Source organism: Schistocerca gregaria, chromosome 4 (assembly GCF_023897955.1).
Source record: "Schistocerca gregaria isolate iqSchGreg1 chromosome 4, iqSchGreg1.2, whole genome shotgun sequence".
In the NCBI taxonomy this organism is placed as follows: domain Eukaryota; kingdom Metazoa; phylum Arthropoda; class Insecta; order Orthoptera; family Acrididae; genus Schistocerca; species Schistocerca gregaria.
In genome coordinates this window covers 120,064,025-120,080,369 of record NC_064923.1, presented here as the reverse complement: position 1 = coordinate 120,080,369, position 16,345 = coordinate 120,064,025, and the positions used below count along the sequence as shown (strand labels likewise).

Below are 16,345 nucleotides of genomic sequence, written 5' to 3'. Positions count from 1 at the left end.
AATATACTACAACTCCCTACATATCGCTCACAAAGGGGTCATGAGGATAAGATTAAAAAAATTACTGCAAGCACAGAGGCACTTAAACAATCATTTTTCCCAAGCTCCATATGTGAATGAAACAGGAAGAAATCTTAGTAACTGGTACGATGGGATGTACCCTCTGCCATACATCTCATGGAGGTTTCCACAGTGTAGATGTAGATTATTGCAGTGCCTGAGCTGCTAAGTTCTAAGCAATGTTCCGTCAGACAGGCAATGCATGCATCCATGTCCAAAGGAACATTGCATATTACTACATTACAACACATTCACAGGAATACTGTATTTACCCGTTAATAACAGGCAACAACTTTCAATTAAAATTACCGCCCCCCCCCCCTGCACAATGTAATGGAACTACAAATAGAGACCATTTTGTTATATAATATGCTAATTAAAGTTGTTTTCGAAAAGCATTCGCTTAGTATGATGTTAGGGTAAGTGTTGCAATCAAAGCAAATTTGAAAGTGTGTACATTTAAATCACGACTTTTATTGCTTCTAAAAGTTCGACTTGCATTATTTATATGTACAATTTTATCACTCATATTATTATTGTCACTGAATTATCCTTTATGCTATTTGATATTTCATGTAACTTCAAAATGCAGTATCAATAATCGATACAGATAGTATAAGTTCTTTGTCGCTATGACTCTGATCTTTGGTCAGCAATACGATTTTGGGTGCTCATGTTTTGGCTGTGGTCGAGAGTGGTCGTTTTTAAGTTATGGCAATAAGTGTGTGTTTTTTCTAAGCAAAAAACTGTAGAATCCTGCTTCATGATTTCGGTAGTCTGGTGATAGTCAAAACCCGCATCTTTTTCATCCAGAGCAGCAAAGGAAATCAATCACCATCTAGAGAACGAAGCCACATGTAAAACGGATATATAAAAATCAATTGAAGAAACTTGTACATTTGAGTAAACTCTGTGATGAGCTCATACAGATTGACGCTTGTAAAAGTAGATTGCCAACTGATGCGCAGTGGAGCCTAGTTTATGGACCAGATGAAAACACTGAACAATTTCTAAACTATATGGACAAACTAAACAGAATTATAGACAAAGTGGGGAAACCACAAAACTATTTCAGTCGCACAGAGGTGTGGAGATCATAGTTGGGGAAATACCAATTTTAACAGAAGGGAAAACAGTAGGTCTAATTTTCATCATAGGGACAAAATAGTCACAATAATCTCCATTCAAGTGAAAACTATACTTTCCATTCAAAGAGGACAATCTGGGAACAACTGGAACAAAATAACAGGAAGTTTGAAAACAGGAACAGGAATGGGCACGAATATAGTGACACTAGGAGTCAAAATGCTATGGGAAGTTATGAAGTAAAAAACTAACATGTGCTCCATTGTCAGTCCACTACGTAGGGTCGAAAAGCATAGAAAATAGATGGACAAATAACAGTGACTACACTGTACCAAAAGATACATCTGAAGTAATGAGTAGTTATAAGTGTGTACTACCCTGTAAACACAGTAAGAGGAATGAACACACTGGTTGTAATAAAAAGCCAGAGGAAATAATTGATATAGTTGATTGTAAGTTTTCAGGAGAGAGAGGTTGATGATTGTAGTATTTGGGAAAATGAAGATTTAATGATAGATGATGATGGTGAGAAATATTTTGTTTGTTTGAAAGAGGAAATGGAAGCATTAGGTGTTATCAGAGAAACTGATATTATGCATGTTGTAGATACACCCAACGATGTTGTTAACAATTTAAGTTGTGTTAATTAATGTCAATGTCACAATCAATAGGTTCTGTAATCCAACACCTTTAGAAGAGACAGGTGTAGATGATAAATGTTCTCTGAATAGTGAAACTAACTGTGCAAGTAGGCTACCATTTGCAATTAACAACTATATGGCTATGTTGCTAAATACTGATGCAATTAGAAATGTTAGTAATCTTAGAAATATGATTCTTAATGCGTGTCAAATTTCATATCCTGATTGGTGGCAAAATACTAAACATAGTATAGCTGAACAACTGAAGGATAAGTACCTTAGTGACAAACAATGTTACACTGATGAAAATGGTAGGATTAATGAAATTATCACTGCAAGTGACAGTGATAATGATATGTATGTTAATGTAATGGCAGTAGGCAATAAAGGTGACAGTCATATGGGTAATTATAATTCAGGAAGTTTTCGTTTTAGTGAAATTGAAAATGATTTGTTGTATGAATATATTCAGTCTGAAAAAGGTGATGACATACGTAGTCCATTCGAACCTGCGACCGTAGCAGTCTAGTGGTTCCGAAAGTGCTATAGGAAAATATAGTAAAACAGTCAAAAGTCAAAGTTTGTTATCTTTTACAGTTGAGGGAGTCACCTCTACGCATGGTTGCCTAGTTATACCAGGACTCAATGAGTACTGTATTCTTGGGATGTTGTGGATTAGAAGTGTAGACGCAAGATTTGGCTGGGGAGGACAAAAACTTGCTATAACAACACCAAATGGGGAGTGTATCTCCACCAAGCTTGTCACATAAAATACAGTTTTGTGTAACGATAAATTTAATACTATAAACCTTGTAAGGGGAAAAAAGATATGTTGACAAAGACATACCAGAGCTAGGCTTAAGTGAAGTAGATTTCAAAACACTTGTAAACACTAAGGTTTCAGAAGGTAGTGGTCCAAACAATGGGCAAAAACAGGAACTAGAGTCTTTGTTATGGGAATACAATGATGTCTTTAGCAACATTCTAGGGAAACTTAGAGGTTACCAATGTACTCTGCTAGTGAGACGCCATGATCCAGTTTTCATAAAACCGTATGTTGTGCCCATTGCAAAATGTACAGCAGCTGAGAAAGAAGTCTCAGCACTTATAATAACCTGCTGGTAGTTGTGTCAAAGAGAGATGAGGGAGTGAGAATAGTCCTTGACTCCACGCCTTTAAACAAGATCTTACACAGGGAAACAGACCATCCTGAAAACATTGATGAGCTGTTTCACAAGTTCAAGGATATAAAATTAATGTCGAGTCTAGACTTAACCTCAGGCTTTCACCATATACACCTGGCACCCAACTCTAGGGAATACAATGCTTTTCTATACAGTGGTCATTGCTATCAGTATTGTGTAGTCTCTTTCAGATTGAACTAAAAAAATGGTTCAAATGGCTCTGAGCACTATGGGACTTAACATCTATGGTCATCAGTCCCCTAGAACTTAGAACTACTTAAACCTAACTAACCTAAGGATATCACACAACACCCAGCCATCACGAGGCAGAGAAAATCCCTGACCCAGCCGGGAATCGAACCCGGGAACCCGGGCGTGGAAAGCGAGAACGCTACCGCACGACCACGAGATGCGGGCTCAGATTGAACTCATCGGTAGTGGAATTCATTAGAGCTTTAGACCATGTGCTGGGCAGGAACTTGTATACAAGCTAGTGATTAACATAGATGATATTTTAGTAACTTGACAAGATTGGAATGAGCATCTTGGGCCTTTAAGAAAGGCATGTGAGAAATTTATTAGAAGAGGAATGACACAAACTAGAAATGTGCAAATTTGCAGCACTCGAGATAAAATTTTTGAGCCATGTCATAACATAAAAAGGAATTTTGGCAGATCCAGACAAAATTATAGCTATTTCAGAGTTTCCTATACCCTGTAAGTGATAACAACTGAAATCATTTTATGGGCTAAGTGGATTCTACAGAAATTTTTTTTAAGTAAACAAGGCTTAAATACACCCTGCCTAAGTAAATTATTAAAGGAGGACACTGTTTTGATATGGAGTTAAGATTGTCAAGAGGCTTTCGACAAAATAAAAAAGAACTGAATAACCAGAACCTGTTACACAGACCAGATTTCAATTTACCTTTCTGTTTACATACTAACACCTAGTGATTATGGGTTAAGTGCTGAATTATTTCAAGAAAAAGAAGTCAATGGGGAGACAGTTCATTACACAATTACATTTGCAAGCTGACTTATTTATGAATGAAAAAACTATACAACCACAGAAAAAGAGTTATTAGCCATAAAGTGGCCATTTCCAAAATTAAGAACCTATTTGCTTTGACTTAAGGTAATAGCGTACTCCAATCATAAAGCCTTGAGCTATTTACAGGAATGTAAGCTCTATCATGACAGGCTAACAAAATGGGTCTTGTTTTTACTACAGTTCAACTTTGAAATTAAGTACATTAAAGGCACTGACAACATAGTTGCAGATGCTCTATCAAGGCTACCAGTAGGAGGGGAAACAAATTTTCGATCAGAGTGAAGAAAAACAGTTTAAAATAAGGTAAGGGGTCACAGATGAAAAAAAAAAAAAAATCATTGTGTGATAAAATCAAGAGGAGCCAGAACCATGATACAAATTGGAAGTTAATAAAGAGATGTTTAGGGAAAAAGAACTATGAAAAATTAGACAAGTACTATAAGGCGTTTGAGGGGACTCTATTTAGGGGAACTGACGAAGACTAAGACGATTGGAAACTATGCTGGACTGAAGATGAAGCTGAGATCTTAATTATGTATACACATGAGAGCTACGGTCATTGTGGCATTCACAAATCAACGCAGAAATTACAAGAAAATATGTACTTCTACAATATGGCTAAGAAAGTTAGAAAAGAATTGTCAACTTGTGATAAGTGCCAAGGGGTCAAAGTAACAGAAAAGTCAAGATAAAATGCAAAACATTACTCCTGCACAACCTCTAGACATAAGTTGCTGTTGATTTCTATGGGCCTCTTCCAAGGAGTAGGAGTGGCCACTGCTACATTTTTGTCATGGTGGATGTATTTTCTAAAGTAATCAGGAAATCCACAAGTAATGAGATAGATATAAAAGTAGAAAAAGACTACTTCTTAAATGATGGGAAACCAAAAGCAATCTTGTTGGATAATGGTTCACAGTTTTTGTCAAAAGTTTGGGAAGCCTTTACTGATGAATCGGGATTCAAACATGATCAAATATCTGTATATAATCCATTATCAAACCCAGCTGAGAGGTATATGCACGATACTGGTCATTTATGTTGTACATATTGCAGTCATAAACATCCTACATGGTACGATCATGTACTAGACTTTGAAGATGTCAAACAGCTTGCAACATACTTCCACATGATTTTCACCTTATGAAATTATGTTTCATCTAAAACCAGACAACATTATCACTGAGCTCATAGTCAAAGAAACCATGATAAAACAGCGGGAGATTAGAAAAAGACGACTTGATAGCAATATCAAAGCAACCAAGGTTAAAGTTGGAGATTTCGTTTTAGTAAAATCACATGAGAAATCAAAAATGTTAACATCTGAAATAAAGCAATTCTTTGATATCTACACAGGTCCATTTGAATGAAATGTTGTGTATAAAAAATGACTTATTTTATGATACAGTTTTGTGTCCTTGAAAATGTTTATTATTTCTTTAAAATGTATTTGCTGTATGAAGTGTTTGCAATGACTTTTCTTTGTGTTATATGCTCACCATGTAAGTTCTTGATATTTCTGCGTGTCTATGCAATTTGAATGACATTTGATAATGTGTGTAATTTTAGCTTATGTAACATTCTCATACTACACTCGTCGAGACATCATTTAAAATGGAAACCACTAATCAGCGCTAAATCTGTCTCACAACAATCAAGTTTTTCTTAGAAAAATTTTTAATCTTAAAGACAAAATCTTAATTTCTACACACATAAGTCATTGAAATACCCAACTAAACAAGGGGGCGGGGGATCGTTTTAAGTGAATAACATGAATTACTGTATATTTATTTCTCAAACACTGCAAAGCATAGGCAGTAATATTTTTCTAATTTTGATAAATACATATCATCCTAGTACTTTCAAACAACCATGACTCTACCCTTGCACTTTTACTATGAAGATGAATTCTTGTAACATACTGTCTGTAGCTTTACTTTTGAAAACAATTTAATTTTTTGTTTATTCTTGGTGTATGTATTATAGTTAGTGATAAGAAATTTTATACATAAAATGTTGAAGCATTTGTATTACAAGCTTATTGAATTTATTGTTACTTATAGGATCCTTTTTGGACCAGTCCATGCCTGTGTAATGTAAACCAGCTCTGTCGGCTACAGTCAGTCTGTCATAACACACTACTGCTACTGAAGCATGAAATGGACTCCACCAGGTTTAAGGAGTCAATGTTAGTGAGAGAACCACTCGAAGATGACTGGAAGAAGCCAATCTTCAGACCAGAAGACTTGCTACAGGTCTGGGACTCACCAGAGAACATTGCACAACTTTACTACGTTTTGGAAAGGAACATCTTGGCTGGACAATACAATAATGGGATGAAGTGTTGTTCACCTGTAAGTCACAATTTGGCCTCCGATTACTGACGGAAGAGGGAGGGCCTGGAGAAGACAGGGGGAAAGGTATTCCCTTTGCACTTTCTCATCCAGGACGCCTTTTCAGGGTGGTTATGAGATGGTGTAAGCAGGAGTGAATACAGCTGCAAGGACAGATTTGGTCTTCGTGGAGGATGGGAGCTTTACCGCACATCAGTATGTCGAAGAAATACTTCTTGAGTATTTTGTGCCTTTTGCTCCATTTATTGGTGATGATTTTACTCCAATTCACGACAACATACACCCACATGTTGCGAGAATTGTGCAAGAGTTCTTGGATGAAATGAGGGATCCACACTACTGGTTGGCCTACTGAAGCCCTGGTTTAAATCCTACTGAGCATGTTTGGGACCGGCTTGGGAGAAGAACCCGTCGGCACTATCCAGAGACATTATAGGATCTACAAAATGAGAAATAGAAGTGTTGGGTTTTTCGTGCCCGTCAGTGTATAAATGTTCACATAAATTACATGGAAAGTGCCTTGACGTTGTTTACGGATCATGATGCTGTAGCAGAATGGCGATGTAGGAAATAGCAAAGCCATAAAATTGTAGTTCAATGCAGGAAAGCCTATAGATTATTGATACTTGGTATCATAATTATCAATTGACTTACAAAAGTATGCAGGAGGCCAATATAGTGTCATTGTAAGACTGAGGATCATCCACTAGAAAGCCACAACCATTAAAAATCTTAGAGTATGGATGTAGAGTGGTTTAAAGTGAAATGATTTACATGGAAATAGCTTTAGGAAATGCAAACGCTAGACTAAGATTCACTGCAAGGTATTTGCTTCATCCACAAAGGAGTTAGTTAACAAAACCCCAGTTTCGCTAATTCTTCAGTATCACTTGGCAATCACAGACCCATATCAGGTAGAATTAATGGAGGAGAGAGATGCGATCCAAACTGAAACGTAGCACTTTGTGTCACAGGTTTGTTTAGTGAGGACAAAAGCGTAATGGAGGTGGTGTCATCCGATTTCAATTACATATATTACACAAGAGACAATGTGCGCCAGCAAAAGCTTAGTTTTAAAATTCTAAGAGGATCCATTCTAAAAAGATATTTGCACCATATCAGTTAACTTCACACACATTTCATAAAATTACTACGGTCGTCTTATAACAGAAATCCAAGCTTGTATGGAGGCTTACTTTTTCCTGGGCACCATTTGCAAAGGCAACATGAAAAAGGAGGAAACCGTACCTTTAGCCATACATTTTAAGATGGCTTACCGTGCATAGATGTAGCATCCATCCATTACTGGACAGTTATATATTCAGAAGGATAATAACAATATTTTATCCCATCTCAGAGACTGAAAGAAGATGTTTTGTGGCCAAATGATTGGTATCACTGTCTTCACCTTTTAAGCACTTACTTCTGGCAAATCATCATTAATAAAAATTGAAACAGTCCTTCAACAGCAACGACCCAACATGATTACATTTATTACAGCAATATTGCCCCAGTGACTTTCAATGCTTACCATCAACAAACTGCTACTCCTTTTTTTAAAAAATCATTTGCCTTAATGTCGGCTTTCAAAATTAATCTGCTTCCATTAAACATTAATACTGCTTTTCTTCCAAAATTATATTCTCGCTAAATACTTCAACACATGTACTTCATTGTTAATAAAGTCTCAATCTTGTAAGAATTCGCCACTTCTGTTGTTTTCCTGGGTTACCGCTGTAAATTGTTCAGCAAGATTTTCACTCCTCGTCCCTGATCTTCATTGTGTATATGTGAAAGCTGGTTTGCTTATTAACCAATTTTGGAAACATACTGTAGGTATTATCATTTTTCAAAACTGCATGGCCTTTGTTTCTCATACAATTCTACTGCCAATCAGGAAACCTAGACGAAGTGCTAGTGTTTTTCGCCACCCCATGACAACATTGACAAGACTTGTGGGAATTATTTAAGCACTTCAAATGTTATGAAGTCATGCTGCACTTTGCTAGGGCATTTTTGAGCAACCTAAAATACCTTCTTGGGACACAGGATTCGATCTGCAGCTCTCTACCTTTACCAGAGAAAGTCAAAGCAATTCTGCAGCTATATAGGACAACCATAATCTGGGAACTGCATCTGTTTTTAGGCATGCTAAACTTTTATCAGTGTCACTTACATCATGCAGCATAATTGCAGGAACGGTTGACTGCAGAGCTGGCGGGACCTAAAATAAAAGGCAATACCCCAGCACCAAGGACTGAGGCCATGTGTTCTGCATTTGATGCCGTAAATCATGGGCTCCTTGCACATATGAAGCTCAACATGCCTCTAGTGTTAGTAGTAGGTGCAAACCAGATGGCTATCAGCATGGCACCACAACAGTGATCAGAGGACTCATGGCAACCACTGGCATATTTCTCTGGCAAACTGTCGCCATCTCACTAAAAGTTAAATGTCCACGACTGTGAGCTCCTGCCCGTAGATGAGGCTGTTAAATAATTTCAGCCAGCGATTGAGGCGTGACTATTTACAACCTCCATGGGCCATACACCACTGACCTATGAATTCAAACAGAACATTGTCAACTGCTCTCCTTGTCAATACAACCATCTCAAATGTATAGTGTAATTTAGTGCTGACATCAAACACGTAATATGGTGGCTGACAGTCTTTCAGGCATCAACAGTGTGATGAGTCCTACCAACTTTTCTGCTCTGGCCAGAGAACAAAAAACATGAAGAAGAGCTCCTGGTGTCCATCGACGATGCGATGTCAGCGTTACAACTGCAACTTACTGATATTCCAGGAGAAGATGCCAGGCTTTACTATAACATCTCTCTGGGAAGACCTTGCCCATTTCTTCCATCAGCATTCATAAGACAAGCTCTTGACAGATCCATAACATGTGCCATTAACAAGTCCAGCCCACCTTCTGTTTGACTGTCAAGAATGGGCACGAATAATGTGCCAGTTGGTGATTTTCCAAATGTAACCATACATTTTACACAAGTTCACCTTGATGTAGTGGGATGGCTTCCTCCATGGAACTGAAAATGTTATTCAGTGACCTTCATAGATCGTTTCACCCACTGGATGGAGGCTGTGCCCATCAACACATTACTGCTGAAACACTTGCCTCTATATTTGGGTCAGTGTGACTAATGAGATTTTCTTGCCCTCTGCATATCACTACCGGCTGCAGTCAGCAATCTGAGTCGGACTTGTTCAGACAGCTTGCCAAGTTTTGCAGGTATGTCCACTACAAGACTACCAGTTATCATTCCAGTGCCTGGCATCGCTCCCTGAAGGCGCCACTCATATGCCATGACACTACTTAGATATCGGCTCTTCCTATTGTCCTCCTTGGCTCGCAAGGTACAAATAAACCCGACATTGATTCTTCGGCCGTGGAGCTAGTCTATGAAGAGAATATAAACCCGACATTGATTCTTCGGCCGTGGAGCTAGTCTATGAAGAGAGACATTTTCCAGGCAAATTCATTGACATCAATGGCAAACATACACCCCACAGGACCAGTCAGAAATATTATGTCAACTGAGGGACTATATCGCTCAGATCCAGCCTTTTAAAGCTTTCGGTTGCTTTGTTTTGGGGCACAAAAACAGCTAGGGTTATATGCGCCTATGTCAAAACTGTAGTATACAAAGACAAAGAGAGGAATTTAAAACGGCTACACATCAATCCGAATCGATGAAAGAGAAGACAGGTAAAAATAGGAATGTGGAGGATGGTCTATAAAATACACCATAAAGAAACAGAGGTCTAGAATTAAAAATTAAATGGTCTTCGCTACATTGCTATGATGGATAAAAGTAAAAGGCGGTCGACAGCCCATGCGTCATTTGCTAAAAGGACGACAATGCAGGTGGCAAACGCAGCTGGGAATGTAAGCGGTTAAAAAGAGGATGTTCCATCAGGATTGAAAAGCCTGTGTCGCTGGATGTACTGCGTGGCCTGATACAGGCTAAAGAGCTCTGTTGTACATGCTAAGCAGTGTTCTGGAAGCTGATACTGAAAAATGTCAGTGCAACGACGAAGGCACATCTGACAATGGTCAGTCCGAGAGCCATCAGTGTACACAAAGGTACTAATGGGAAGTTCCAGGCAAAGATCGTGAAACTGAAGGCAATAGAGCAAGGCTGTAGTAGTGTCCTTAGGAAGCGAATGAAGGCCAAGGTGAATAAGGGCCGTCACCTGAAGCCAAGGCGGTGAAGGATTCACATCCACTGGGAAAGTTGCAAGGAGCATGAAGATAAGCTGCCGGAGCAAGAGAGAGACAACAGAGAAGAGGAACGTGCCACATACTGGCGATCAAAGGAGTCATTGAAGGAGGAGGCATAGGGTGGGTTGTCACGCATGGCAGATGATCGGCATGCATGTCTGCTGAGAAGAAAAAGTCACTGTGGTTGGACATCAGTAGTTTGTCAGTTTCGGCATACTGACTCTCAACCAGCTAGTATAAAATGCACCAATGGCCAAACGGATGCCATGATGGTGGAGAGGGATGGACGTGCAGATGAATAAATGAAACATCCATAGCCTAGGCATGAAACAATCATTGCAGCCTCTATATTTTGCCTCATATCATGTGTTACGAAGGCGTACGCAGATGTTGGACATCTTGGCGAATGGCAAGGCAATGACAGTTTTGCTCAACAGAGTCAAATCTGCATATCTATTCCAAGAGGCATCATCATCCACAACCCTATGAAGACAGTGGAATCTTTCGAAGTGATGCAGAACAATCACCGGCATGGACAACCAGTTCCATATGGCCATATTCAATTCCCTGCTCATTTCCTTGACAATGACACTCTGCTTCCACCAAGTGGCTGATACAGTGTCAGACATGAGTGTTTTCATGCACTAGTGCATAATTAAGTGTTTGCATAATGTTGGTGATCCAGTGACACATGACATGGTACAGTGAACTGCAGCTGTCAATGCAGTTCCATGGTCAGGCACCAGAAGCAATGTGTTTTTTTACATGTTTTACGCTTACTCTGTGTATTCCTTTTATTCCTCGTTTAGTGAATTTTAATGTCTTTTTGGTTTTCTATCTTGCTGGTAATGGTGACTATATTAACTAGTTCCCTTTGACAAGGAATTCAGTTTTCTGTAAGGGAACAGCACATTAAAAAATGAGGTTATTCAAATGAAACCTGGTCAGTGCATCTACCTTTGCCTTACACATAAGGTGGCACCACGTAACTGCGGGTATGGTGGCACCCTCCATTGGTAGAGAGAGTGATGCGTGTGCACAGTTTGATGTTGCATAGTGCCAGTGTGGTTTCACGCTGAAGAGAAGGTGGTCACACATGTTATCATCCGCTACTGAACATGCAGGCAAGTAAGCAGGAACAATGAGGAACAATTCAATTTTTGCGGCGGAGGGAGTTGGAAGCCATGAAATGTATCAACGGATGAAGGATGTGAACGGTGAGTACAGTCTTAGTCATTCAAGTGTTGTGGAATGGCACAAACAATTCCTTGAGGGGCGCGAGTCAGTGGAAGACTATGCTCGTCCTGGACTGGCTCATTGTGTCATGCCACCGGTAATGGTTTCAGAAGTGAATGCTTTAGTCTTGAACAACCACAGAACCTCCATGGATGAGATCCATCGGTTACTGGATATTAGCGTGGGCAACAACCACACCATAATGCAGCAACACTTGAACTATCGAAAAATTAGAATGCAGTGGGTTCCCACCAACTGACCACTGAACAGTGCAATACTCTAATGGCACTGTCTGAGTCATGCCTGCCCACACACAGCCAATGCGGTGAAGATGACACTGCAGCAGTTTCAGTGGGAAACGGCTGGAACATCCACCATACAGTCCCGACCTTTCACCATTTGACTTTCATCTGTTTGGAGCTCTAAAACAAGCTATTTGCAGACATTGATTCACAACTGACGACAAAGTGTGTGACTGGGTCCAGCCCTGGATCTGACAACAACCTACTAGCTTTTCAAGGATGGAATCTACCGGCTAGTGTCACAATGAGATAAATGTGCCTAAAAGTTTGGCGACTATTTTTGAGTATGTGTACTCCGTATAACTACATTTTTGAGTTAATAAAATCGGGTTTCATTTGAATGTCACACCTCATTTTTATCAATTAGCAAGGGTGCCAGTAGACGCTACACCTGCAATAAAGTTCTTACACCTCCAGATGAGTGAGTGATTGCTAGTTCTGGTTACAAGCACATCAAAGCAAAAATAAGTCAGCCAAAGTAGAGCTGAAACTGACATTATATGAATAATGAAATGCATATTTCTTCCCAATGCAAGTACCTGCACACACAATCTATTCATAATTCAACAAAAGAATTATAAAAATGATCCTGTAGGGCTTTTGGGACTTGATACTTGAAATGGTGTTATGCACTTCTAAATGATGGACCATTTTCAAAAATTCATATGTATTCAAAGACACATCCAAAATGAACAAACTTTAAACCAATGAAAATACGAAGTATCAAAATTTTTGGCAGGCAACAGCAGCTGGGCAGTGATGGTTTCAGAAGCGACCAATAGAGTTCGTGCAGCAATAGGGCCGCCATTCAATTTCACTGTCAGTTACGAGTGAGATGGCAACTGTGGAGCACTTTGTACCAAATTCAGTATTCAACCACGAACTCACAAAAGCATTAGCCATTAGTTTAAGCAATTTAAACAGACTGGCAGTTTGTGTAAAGGAAAATGCACAGGCCGACCACATGTCAGAAGATGATGTCCAACAGATTCAGGAAAGCTTTGTGTGCAGTCCCAGTAAGTATACCAATAGAGCCAGTCGAGAACTTGGAATACCCCCAAACCAACTGTATGGAAAGTTTCGAGACTGCGTTTGCTGTACAAGCCCTACCAATTACAACTTGTGCAGGCTCTCAACCCCAATGACAAAGAAAAGAATCTCGCATTTTGTGGTTATGTGCTAGCAAAGATGGAGGATGACGCATTTCTATACAGCATGTAATTTTTAGCGATGAAGCAACATTCAACCTTCGTGGACAAGTTAACAGACACAGTGTTCGCATATGGGGTTTGAAAACCCCACATTCACCATTGCAACATGAAAGAGACTCACCGAAGAGCAACGTGTTCTGTGCCGTATCCCGTACAAAGGTTTATGGACCATTTTGCTCTGAGGAAAGAACAGTAACAGGAATCATGTACATGGATATGATGGGACAATGGTTGTTCCCTCAAGTTACGGAAGATTCCCATAACTTCAATTTCCAACAGGAAGGAGCTCTGCCCCATTGGCACAGCAATGTATAAGACTTTTTGAATGACTCCCTTCCTCAGTGCTGAATCAGTCGCAGTGGACTTCAGGACCTGGCTCAGCACGTCTGGCCGCCCGGATCTCCTGATCTCTCACCTTGCTACTATTTCTTATGGGGAAGGAAACTGTATGTAACACCTCTACCAAAAACTCTGAATGATCTGCGGAACTGGATCACTGCTGCCAAGTCCTCCGTAACAGCAGACACACTTTAGCGTGTGTGATTGGTTACCATGTTGATGTTTGCCGTGCTGCCAACATTGGTCACACTGAACATTTATAATTATTAAATAATGATTAAAACTAAATACAAATTATAACATTTATTAAACTGATATCAAACATTATGAAAAAACTTTGAAACTTCCTCTTTTCACTGCTATATAACTTGTTCATTTTGGATTTGTACTTAAATAATAACAAAGTTCTGAACATGGGTCCATCATTTAGAATAACCGTGGTTGGAGGAAGTCTACTTTCCTCTGGCCCCCATCCAACCAGATAAGGGCAAAGACAGCTACAGAGTAAAGAATGTCTTCTAGCTGGAACATTTGTAATAGTAAAATTGAGAAGTCTAAGAAGTAATGGGTATCAGCTAGAATGACAATAATAGAATAATGCGAGAAAAGTAATCAGATCAGTAGGTAGTTGGGGCAAAGCAACAAGCAAGTGTCCCCTTGGACTCTGCATGTAATGGAGATTGTCCTTCCTACAACTGTCCACCCTGACCCATTACAGAGAAAATGTTACATTGAAAGTGTTAAAAATGGGAGAACAGCAGTCACAACTCACTGGAGTCCCACTCCTAAAATAGGGTGTGGCAGAAAGAAGGGGCTAACCACATTTAAAACCAATTAAAACAGAGTAAAACAGGGATGACCAAGGCAGCTCTTGAAGGAGGTAGGGAAAAATGTTCATTAGACTCTGTGTACAGTGGGAGATACCCAAACTAACCACACTGCCCCACTCCAAACGTAATTTAAATTGTGCACCATTCATCAATTGTCAGCAGTTATTCTGCAAATAAATATTGTCTTCTGGCATTGCTACTTTCTTGTACACAACTACATCATCTATGAACAGTTTTAAAAGTACTTCTGACACTCTCTACTACATCAATTATATTCACTGTAAACAGTAATAGTCCCTTCATGCTTCCCTAGGGTACTCCGGAAATTACCTTTACATCTATCTACAGTATGTTGTTCTCTTGAAAGTGCCGTGTTAAGTTATATCTGCAAGGAAGTCTTGAATCCAGACACAGATCTGGTCCAATACTAAGTAAACTCACCTTTTCTTTCTTTACTAAATGCCAGTGAAGGAGGGTGTCAAATGTCTTTCTGAAATCAAGGAACATGGCATCAACATGAGCACTGTTGTCTAGAGCGCTGTGGATCTCGTGGTGGAACAGAGTCGAGTTTCACAAGATATCTGTTTTCAGAATCCATCTTCATTTTTACAGGAGATTTTGGTTCTCCAAAAATGTCGTAATTCTTGAGGATGAAAAGTGTCCCTTAGTTCTACAACAGATTGATGTCAACGATCGAGGCCTATGAATTAGTGCATCTGGCCTTCAACTCTTTTTGAAAAAAACAGGAATGAGCTGCACTTTTTTTTTAAGTCACTAGGTGCCTTTCATTGCTCCAACAATCTATGATACACTGCTGCTAGAAGTTCCTCCACACAATCTTTATAGAAACTTATAGATATCTCATTTGTTCCCAACACCTTTCCACTACTAAACAATTGTAGTAGCTTTTCTTTTACGAAGTCTGTTATCTCAACATCTGTCTAACAGTATCAAACTGAAGGTGGAGCTATGCCATAAACCTTGGCAACCATAGTCCAAATGAGACAAGATCAAGGTCTGGAAAATACAGAGCAAGAGCCACACTCCAAAAGGTGCGTGCATAGAAGCACAAAGTTTTAAGCACTCATATGCAACTAAAGTTATTTGCAAATAGAGGCGAACACCATAAACAAAATGCACAGTACTTCCTTCTCAGTCGATTCTAAGCATCGGATATGGTTGCCACAAGTCAGGTGGAGTGCTCCACTAATATATATGCTCTGGGAGAACCCATTTGAAGTTTAAGAGGCCATGCGTATAAAGCAGGTTAAAGGGCAAAGTTCTTCACAGTAAAATAAGCGAAATTGTTACAAACTGTGAATCAAATCAAGGCTTGGGACTGTGTTGTGTGACAAGATGAAAATATTCTACTACTTTCCATATATCAGTGCCTGTCTAGGAGGAAAAACATTTTAACAGATTTATTGTGAAGAATAAACTTGTTGATGAAGAAAAAAAAAGCTTAAAAGTGTATACAGAAAGAAGAAGAAGAAGATGATAATGAAATCTCCTTACCCAAACTGGGGTAAGTAGTGGTCAGATGAACACCATTATCAAACTATAGGCTAAAACGGCCATGTGAAAAGGAGTCAATGATTTACGCATTTCCTCTCCAGGCTCAATAGCGAATTGTCTATGAAGACACCACAATCTCACAATTTTTGGGTCTACATGGGTGTGAGCAGAACATCACATCTGCTATGTTGGGTCTTTGTTAGGGGAATCCCTTTGGTAGGTCTGAAAGCCTACAGAAAACAAGTTTCTGGACTGAGAACACTGCTCATTCTGGTGGGAGATGCGCAATT

General features: G+C 39.3%; 1 protein-coding gene across 1 annotated transcript in view; it reads right to left on the bottom strand.

Annotated features, from left to right (window-relative positions):
- The window catches only part of LOC126267277 (cold shock domain-containing protein E1), a 76,619-nt gene that overhangs the window by 26,466 nt on the left and 33,808 nt on the right, over positions 1 to 16,345 (bottom strand). The window lies entirely within an intron of this gene.